Here is a 9,842-nt window from a genome sequence, read left to right as displayed (position 1 = left end):
CCCGTAATCAAAATTTAAATGGAAATTAAAAGACAATGCATAGCAATGGGAAGATAAATGCAAAGGAACGGGTTTCCAATTGAAATAGCAAAAATACTCATCTGATAAGGCATAGATCCTTATTCAGCTAAGACAGGGCTTCATGAACTTCTATTTGTGAAAGAGATCATGTGTGTTTGCCTCTAACTGCTGAGAGGAATAGGGAGACACTTGCAGGCCCATTCTGTTCTTGTATTTTTAAAAAGACTTCTAAATTCTCGTCTTTATCTTGCTGCCATATGGTAACAGGTTTTGAGCTTAAGGTGAGATGGAACAATAAAACCATTCCCTTCACAAATGTATTTGTAGACTCAGGCTTTATACAAGCATTGAATTAGTTGCCCAAATGGCAGCTAAGTCATACCACCTAAATTTTGTGCAATTTCATGCAGTTGCATTCATAGGTATAGTGACATTTCTCAATTCACCAAAGCCCAGGAATAGGGAAAATGTGACAAAGAGCTGGTGTGAGAGACAGAAATTATCAACATAAGAATCCTATAATACTTAGAATGATATTCATCAGCAAAAGATTCTTTAGTTTCTCTTTTCTGTCTATTTCTGGTCTGAAATATCTGCAAAATTTTAAAAAGTAATGCATTGTATTTTCACCAGGGGAATCTGTGAAAACCTTGAAAAGCACAATTATAAGTGCAGTAAGGCACTTTCTGTTCCTTTAAAATAATAGACAGAATTAAGGCCATGTTATTTATTGCACAATGCTAGATCTCAGTAAAAACAACTCCATGTTCCTAAAAAAAGAGAAAAATTATTTTGGAAAAGTTATGTTATGGTTGGTCACAGTGAACATAATTGTCATCACTAAATCAAAGATGACTCTAAAATTAAATTTCAGGTCCATCAATTTCAGGCTTCTAAGAGAACATCAAATCATTTACATTTTAAGAGAGTAATAGAAAATGGCAGATTGTTTGTTCTGTAGTCTCAAAAAGCAGTAACCTCCTGAGAAATGAGGGACTTGAGAACTAGATAGCCTATTCTGAGAGTGATGTATTGAATGGAATACTTATTTTCAAACTGATGCAGGAAAACATGAAGATTTACAATTAATTAATCTAGAATAGTCACAGGTGCATCCTATCTGCTAAGTGGTTTGTCATCCACATCCTATAACCCTACACAGTTTGAGCACCTAAAATGCTAACAGAATGAAATGGTACCTGAGAAGATGTGCCAATAAATATTTATAGAAATGGGTATTGGATAAGGAGAATTGGCATCTTTAACAAAATTAAGTTACTAATAATGAAGTCTCATTTTTCCTGTCACCTTCGAGCACATGGTGATTCTGACAGGATACAAAGGAGAGCCCCCTTCCTTCTGACATGATTTATGGGAGGTCAGCTCCAGTGGGATGTCCTAGCTATAGCAGTTTTAGCTGACAGAAGGAAAAATAAGATTTTAACAAGTCTTAATTTAACTAAGATACCTGGTGCCACAATCTTGGCCAAGTTCCTAATTCCTCCTGCCTTCACCATGCTCTCAACCGGCCCAAATCCAGCATTAAAGCCCTCACACAATTCCTGCTAAGCCTTGGAAGCTGGAATTTGATGGCATTTTTTCTAAACTTTTAAGTGCCATTCCAAAATGTCAGGGCTTTGAACTGGCTTTACTGTTCCTGACTTTGGCCATATGAAAGTTAGGTCTCAGTCTAAACTGGGTGTCTGTCCATGCTTTCAGCTTTGTCAAAAGACCAGAGAGGAGGAAAAGACCTACAACCTATCAGAGAGCAATTTGCACATATTATTTTGGAGATGTATTTTAGGGATGGGGTTAATTTCTCCATCTCCCACTATTAGTCACACAAGTGGCCTGGAGTAGTTGCTCCACATTGGAGAAATGTGCTCCTCCCAAGGAGGTGCTACTCGAAATCCCAGAAAGACTTCCCTGTAGTGCAGAACGAGCCCAGCAACTGCAGTCTGGATGGGTACATGAAAAGTCCAGCTCTGGAAAACCTGTGGTGAGATTGAGTTGCTCTGATTATTGCTGTTTTCTATACAGAACCATGTTTTCTGATCACAACACAACAAGCTATCTTCTTGTGTCTTTTAGGAGAAAAGTAATCACTGCATAAGGAATTACAGCTCTCTGAGACAGCTGTTTCTCTGCTGCTCTGAGGATGAAAATGGATATTTTAATGAAACTGAAATTTTCATTCTATAATGGGAGCAGAGTCTGACCATCACGGGTGTTGTGTCATCTGTCCTGTTACTTGACCCCTGTGAATTCCTTCTGCCTGTTTGCTATCCGTGATGACCAAACTTTAAACTGGCAGTTCTGAAAATGCTCAGGACAGGTGAAGGTATGGATTCACTAATTACATGGTTTCCTCAGGAATCTTTAACCTTCCTCAGTTAGTTTTTAGTTTTTTATTAATTTATGCCTATTTCAATAACACTTGAAACAGATATTTCAGTTTGGATTTTTTGTACTTTTGAAAGAGATGGGATTAGGGGAAGGCAAAGACATTGCTAGAGAGAAAACATGGTTTAAACTGTGATTTACCAGCCACATAATTGACAGTCTTAGCACTCAGCACTGAGAAGAAAAGACATTTTACCATGCAATAACATATGGTACTATGGATCCTACTTCAGAACTCACTGGTTGGGGCTGGAGCTGTTTATTTTTAAATTTGTTTGCTTGTTTCTGTTTTGTACGTTGCAGAACCCTTCCTGTAGACACGAGGAAATGGATGTGTTTAAGAGAAATGTCCAGCAAGAGAGAATCATCACAGCACCACTTCTGGAGCTCAGAGACCTGTGCTCAATTTTCACATCTGACAAGCTGTCTTGACTCAGTGGGAGCAATTTGCTTCTCCTTGGTTTGCATCTGCAGTTAGAAAATGAGTCCTCTCCTGAGCAGAGGTGTTGAAAGACTGCATTAATCTTTGTGGGGTGCTCAGACATGGCACACCAAGTACCTGCATAGAGAGCTGACAGCCAGGACTAGGCAAATTACTAATTGCTTTCCTTCAGCTCAGGCTTTTTTGGATTGTTTGGTGGGAAGACACCAAGACACATGTGTTACCTATTAAGTTTGTGACTGGAAAATATAGATTTGTCTGTGACAGAGCCATGCTAGAATGATAAAGAGAAGCTTCATTTTTCTGCTCTACTACTTTCCTTCACACAGCAGGGTAAAGGGGGGTTACATGAAGATTTGAACAATTTTGTGCAGAGGCAAATGGGAAGAAAACTCTGAAGAGTTCTGTCGAGAGTATCTTCCCAGGATGTGAACTCTCCCAAATCAAACTCATAGTGTGATATAATAAAACATGGATTTCCTCATAAAATACCTGATCCAGCCTTTAGTTGCCTACTTACAAAGATTTGAATTGAGCTAGGACTGATCCAAGTATCACTTTCCTTTCAAGGAAATCTATTGAGCACATTTTCTTGACTAAGTGCCCACATTGTTTCTGTATTTTTGCCATATGATAGCATAAGAGTTGTTTAATTAAGGACTTTGTAGGTGTTCCTGTTCCCCAGAAAAAAAAACAAAAAGTCATTGGACTCAGGGCAATACAGAATCAGACTTCTGAAAAGTCATTCTGTTTTTTAAAAGGTAAGTGGTAACAAAACTAAAGAACCCAAAAATGCCTGGACTACCAGTTCTGGAGGTGAATTCTCACAGAAATCTTGCTACAACACAGGAAAATGAAATACCATTTTTGTGCTAAATATTAACAGCAGTACCACAGTTACTGTTACTCTGAGATGTTGACAATGTGAATCCAGAGGTAAGTCATGTATGTGTTTTAGCCGTTTGGGCTTCTGACCTTTTCAATATTTGTTTGCCATTTCATCCTCTCACCTATAACCCCAAGATTTATGGCAGAGCAAACTTATTAATCCTAACAACCATATTTTCATTTGGAAGCTGGACTGACTGTCAATAAACATCAAAAGAACTCCTTGGCTTTCAGGGAACACCTGTGAAAAGAGAAGGTTCATGCGTCACACAGCATTGCTGGAGTGAAACACATTTATTGTGCTGCAGTTATCACTGGGAAACCTGGCAGGGCTCCTCACGCTCTGGGGAGCTGCAGACAAACCTCTTCAAGGGGTTTTTTTGTGTGTGTGTTCTTGGCATGCTTTTCAGTAAGGTCTTCATCTTTTTTATTAATCAAAAGCAAGTTGTAGAGCTGAGTCTACAGCTCCTCCAAAGACAAAGAGTCTTTATAAAGTTGACTGGAGCTAATTTTGGTGAATAAGCTTCACTCTGTGGACCCAGGCCAAAGCCCATTAAAGTCAGCTGTGATCTTTCCACTGACTTCTGTATTTTTTGCCTCACATCCTTGGGGCAAAGTGCTGCCACTGTGAGTCACATGAATATATTTTGCCCCACAATTAATTAAAATTAATTGGATTCATGAAACTACTCATAAGATAAAAATGGTAATCAATATGAGAGTGATGGATTAGCAGTGAATGTTGTCACTGCCACTACATAGTCCATGTTTTCCTTGACTTTTGTGTCATTATACGATCAAGAAGTAACAGTTTTGTTTTGTGATTATGCTGCTTTGCTTGCATTTGTAGTCTCCATTTTTATAATGTTTATGCACCAATTTGTGAGGTTTAGTTGGAGATAAAAAGCTATATCTTTTTAAATTTTCAGCAGTTTTAGTGACACAGGAAATTGTATGATATTGCAAAAATGTATGAAATTTAAGGCACTAGAATTACAAACATAATATTGAAGTAAGTGGTCTGAGCTTCAAAAAGAGTAGATAGTAATAAAAATTTTTGTAGCTGAATATTTTTTTAAAATGGTCTTTTTTTCATGAAGTATCTTGTGAAGAAAGACCATCAGATTTGACAAGCCATGTTCCATTTATGGGTAGGATTTCTAGGTGCCAGACTTACAGGTGCCCACTCTTACAGGAATGAAAGTTGATTCTCTTTGCTGCTAGCAATATAAGTACTCATCCACTTCTAAAACTATTCCCTTAGGGTTTTTTCCCCCTAATTATACTGTTTATAATCAAACAGCTTAATGAAACATCAGCTGTGAAGAAATTCATTAGGGATTGCCACCCACACTCCAAATGTTACCCAAGTGAAGTGTATGTTTTTACAGAGAGCTTCAGAATGGCTTCCTAGCCAGAGGGGATTATCCCACTGCTCCAGTGCTCCAAGTCATCCCGCCGGCTTCCATGGCCCTCCTACCATTTTCCTTTCCAGTGGAGGTGACTCCAGCACACAGGAGCATTCCCAAGCTTGCTCAGGTCCAGGTGCTTTCTGCAAGGCTGGTATGATTTGACTCCAGTGGAGGTGGCACGTGTCTGTGGGAACACTTGAACGGCCCCACGCTCTTCCCACGCTCACACTTCCATCATCCCCACTGCAGTGACACTTCCTGGCAGCTGCCTAGACCTGCATGCCAAAGAATGCCATCCAACAAATGTGAGTGCAGCATCCAGCATCCAGGAATAATATTTGATGATATCCATTTCTAGTTATAAACAATTTGCCACAAAACCAAAAAGTACCGACAGTTCTCAAAACTGTTTTTTTCTCTTCCTGCAAACTCATCCTTCCTTAATCTTCCTAGGTTTTTTTTTATCAGTTTGTTTTTCAAGCATTTGTTTAATGTATGAGTTTATTAATTTTCCAAGAACTTTTTCTAGTAGCATGATTTGCCTGTGTTTTTCCAACAGGAAATGAAATCAAGACTGGTGAATGATGCCAATCGTCAAAACTTATTAACAGCAGAAAAATGGGTTTTGGAAAAAAGTTGAGTTTTACCACCTGTGTTCTCAGTCCCAAAGACAGTTTTCTGTGAGGACTTGGGCAAATCTCCTCCCAGCACTCCGCCTCTGTATAACATGGGGCTAATGTGTTTTGGGTTTTGTGTTTTGTACGTTGCAGAACCCTTCCTGTAGACACGAGGAAATGGATGTGTTTGAGAGGAATGTCCAGCAAGAGAGAATCATCACAGCACCACTTCTGGAGCTCAGAGACCTGTGCTCAATTTTCACATCTGACAAGCTGTCTTGACTCAGTGGGAGCAATTTGCTTCTCCTTGGTTTGCATCTGCAGTTAGAAAATGAGCCCTCTCCTGAGCAGAGGTGTTGAAAGACTGCATTAATCTTTGTGGGGTGCTCAGACATGGCACACCAAGTACCTGCATAGAGAGCTGACAGCCAGGACTAGGCAAATTACTAATTGCTTTCCTTCAGCTCAGGCTTTTTTGGATTGTTTGGTGGGAAGACACCAAGACACATGTGTTACCTATTAAGTTTGTGACTGGAAAATATAGATTTGTCTGTGACAGAGCCATGCTAGAATGATAAAGAGAAGCTTCATTTTTCTGCTCTACTACTTTCCTTCACACAGCAGGGTAAAGGGGGGTTACATGAAGATTTGAACAATTTTGTGCAGAGGCAAATGGGAAGAAAACTCTGAAGAGTTCTGTCGAGAGTATCTTCCCAGGATGTGAACTCTCCCAAATCAAACTCATAGTGTGATATAACAAAGCCTGGAAAAAAACCACAGTTGAAAGTAGAAATAGAAAGTCTGATGATAGGGATGAAAAGTGTTCTGGCTGAGCCAGATCTCAGACCCTTGAGGTTTTTACAAATTAGCTTTGGATGTCCAGTTCATGATTCTCAACATTTTTAAAAAAATAAGTTACAAGAATAAAGCCAAACAGAATGTGACAGAATCCTTCCCTCACTTTTCACTCAGACAATAACTGGATTTTCAGCCAGAGTTTGCTTATGTGCATGCTGAGCAAAAACTATTACGGGTCCCTAGAGGGATAAACCATTTTTTATTGTAATCTGTGAGAGTGTCTTCTCTGACATCCACTGGATTGGATGGGTTGGATTGAGTTGTACAAGAGAAGAAAAAAAGGTAAACAGACCCCAAACTTAAATACCACATTACTCAATGGAAATCTGCTTTCAAGTATTTTCAGGGTTACCCATGTGGGAGAATGGCAGTTGTTTATTTCAGCTGGATAGTACAAAATGTCTCCTTTTACCCAGGTATCGCTAGGAAAAAAACATCTTTCTTTTATAAAACATGTTAGTTCTACTGTGAGTTCTTTTGGGTTTTTTGTTTTGTTAGGGTTTTTTTCCATTATTTGCTTAGAGTTGTCCTTTACAGAATTAATATTCTGATACATGTAAAAGAACAGTTATGTCCTGTCTTCTGCACTTTGTGCCTTGAGTCACAAATCCAGGGACAGTGCAGGGATGGTTATCATGCAATACATCAGTGGCATAGTTTGAAGCTTTGAGAGTGGTGATGGATGGACAAGGGCCTCAAAGTGATAGGAGAGCTTTTTTAGAAAACTCCTCAACAGCAGTGTACTGGCTTTATTAAGACAAACTAAAGGAGATATTAATTGGAACCATGTGTATCCATGACAAAATAAAAGGAAAAAATGTTCAAAAGAGAGATAGAATCAATTGGGAAGATTGGGCCTAACACATATTTAATGTGATGCTGACAAGCCTGAGCAAATTCACTGGGACCTGAAGAATAATCCAAACCAGCTTTAAGCAAGGTTCTGAAATTGAAAACTGTAAAGTGTATCTTATGGACTGGTACACAAACTGATGGCTCTTTGTGGGTTTGGCATTAAGCCATCCAAGTACTGAATTTACAGCAGATGGGGAGGGTGTTGCAACTCTCAATCTGCTAGAGGTAATATAAAAAAAATTAAAATAGACTAATGTCAATCTCAAAAACAATCTTAAAGTGATACTTTTTCTTCCTGACACCACTAGCAACAGGGAAAATATGAATGCAAGTTCTGGTCTTTCCTTCCACCAGAGAGCTTTTCTTGTCTCTACTGGATTGACTCACAAAGTGTCTTTTTATAACAGGTTATTTTGATTGCATTTTCTGTGTATAAAACCTTCTTCTGCAAAATATGTGTGGATTTGCATTCCTAGTTTATTATACTCCTGTTGCTGTTCCTAGTGGGCCTGTAATACTTACAGGGTGAAAAGAAGAGAGAACTTGTTTGTAGTACTATACTCTGTGTGTGATTTGACAGAGAATTAGGGAAGGCTAATTTGGGTGTGGAAGTTGTGCATGGCTGGCCTGAGATAGCATCCTGTTATTACATCTACAGGGAGGAAGCAGGGAGAAAATCCTTGGAGCTCTATATAAGCAAAATCAGGGTTTTGATGGCAGTGTGTGGAAATTCATGTTTGCTCTCCACCAGAAATTTCTTTCTCCTATAAGTTTTGGAAAAAAGCCATGAAGGAAGTAATATTTTTTTTCCATACCAGTGGATCCCAAAACACCTTATAAAAGCATACATTTGTAGCAAAACAAATATGCCTCTGTATGGGCTGCAGCATAAACCACCTAGATAACCATTGCAGAGCAGACTTGCAGACACAAGAACATTTTCCTCTCCCAGACTTTTTTATCCTTATTAAAACAACCTGCATTATCAATGTACCACAGACATAACCAGAATTGTTGAGGTTTGCCAATTAATTTTGTTAGAATAACCTAAGTTAAGGAGGTAACATCAGATTTACCAGTCTGGGTTGTGCACAGTGGTGTCTGGAGCAGTTAAAGCAGTGGAACAGAGAAATGAATTGAGCCCTTTTTCGACAGAGCTGGTTTTTTAGCGAGTTTCACTGTTATAAAATCAAATGACAGGTTTGTGAATTATGAATTATGGAATTAAGAATTGCACATCTATGTAGCTCATATTTTAAGGGCTACCTCTACTGTTAAGTCAGAAAGAATCTCCTCGAAAAAACACATTTAAGTCTGACTAATGTTTCATAGGAAGCAGAGACTGTGCTATAGGGGCTTTTTATGTGGAACAGAACCTATTAAGCACCTCATGATGTGAAGGCAATTCCACAGAATTTTCTGGATTTACTGGCAAAGTTCCTTTTCAATGTTACAACAAGTGGCCACCGGCATACTTTAAAGCCAAAGCAGCATTCAAGTAGTCCCACCCTGGTAATTTTCTAGCCTGGTTTTGGATGCAGTAACTTAGAATTCCACATCCAGTAAAAAAGGCAATAACAACTTGCCTGTTCCTTCTTCCTAGTTCAACAGTATTGTCTTTCTGGAAAACGTACTCTTGTAACTCAAAGCTATATTAAAGGAAAATGGCCAACATAATCATCTTTTTCATCTGAATCATATCTCCTTTTAAGAATGCACTGAAAACCAGTAAATGCTGGTTCATTTTCGTCTCCATGACGCATGCAAGATAGGGCAGAGTTGACCAGCTGCAGTGAACCTACTGCTAAGCTCAGCCAATAAATTGCTGCATACTCAAAGCAGATGTTTCTCTTTTAGACTAATGGAACTCTTGCAGACCATATCCCTTCCCAAGAGAAAACACCAGCACAGTTGGAAGCTGGAAGGATTCATCTCAATAACAGAAGCAAGGTGCCAGCAGCATCAGCCACAGTTTATTAATAAAAATCCATGAACAGAACAGCAATTGCATTTTGTTTTAGCTTATTTAAAAGAAAACTCACACAAACCAAAATTTTTTCTTTGCATGGCCCTCTTAGATGCAGTGCTTGTTTGTCCTATAGCAATAGACTTCTGTGTGAGAGAAGAGGAGATTAATCTCTTGCCATTCACCTCACTGTAGCTCAGTCATAAAATGGGACAGAGGACTGAATTTATGTAAATAGTCATTGTTAAAATTCACATCACAGTTGATAATTATCTGTGTCCTGGGCAAAAAGAAGGAGAACTTCATCATGCTTTGAGACCATAGACTGGGTTTGATTTGAGTCTTATACCTGAAAGGACATCTTCTAGTGTCAGTCCATT

General features: G+C 38.8%; 2 long non-coding RNA genes across 2 annotated transcripts; both read left to right on the top strand.

Annotated features, from left to right (window-relative positions):
- Positions 1–2,146: 2,146 nt before the first annotated feature.
- Positions 2,147–3,355, top strand: LOC138104788 (uncharacterized). The gene is made up of 2 exons (XR_011148287.1): positions 2,147–2,362; positions 2,728–3,355. It is a non-coding gene; the product is annotated as an uncharacterized lncRNA (long non-coding RNA).
- A 1,770-nt stretch (positions 3,356–5,125) lies between these two features.
- LOC138104784 (uncharacterized) lies at positions 5,126–7,897 on the top strand. The gene is made up of 3 exons (XR_011148283.1): positions 5,126–5,471; positions 5,726–5,801; positions 5,937–7,897. It is a non-coding gene; the product is annotated as an uncharacterized lncRNA (long non-coding RNA).
- The last annotated feature ends 1,945 nt before the right edge of the window (positions 7,898–9,842 follow it).

Source organism: Aphelocoma coerulescens, chromosome 1A, assembly GCF_041296385.1.
Source record: "Aphelocoma coerulescens isolate FSJ_1873_10779 chromosome 1A, UR_Acoe_1.0, whole genome shotgun sequence".
Lineage (NCBI taxonomy): Eukaryota > Metazoa > Chordata > Aves > Passeriformes > Corvidae > Aphelocoma > Aphelocoma coerulescens.
This window is presented reverse-complemented; position numbering and strand designations above follow the sequence as displayed.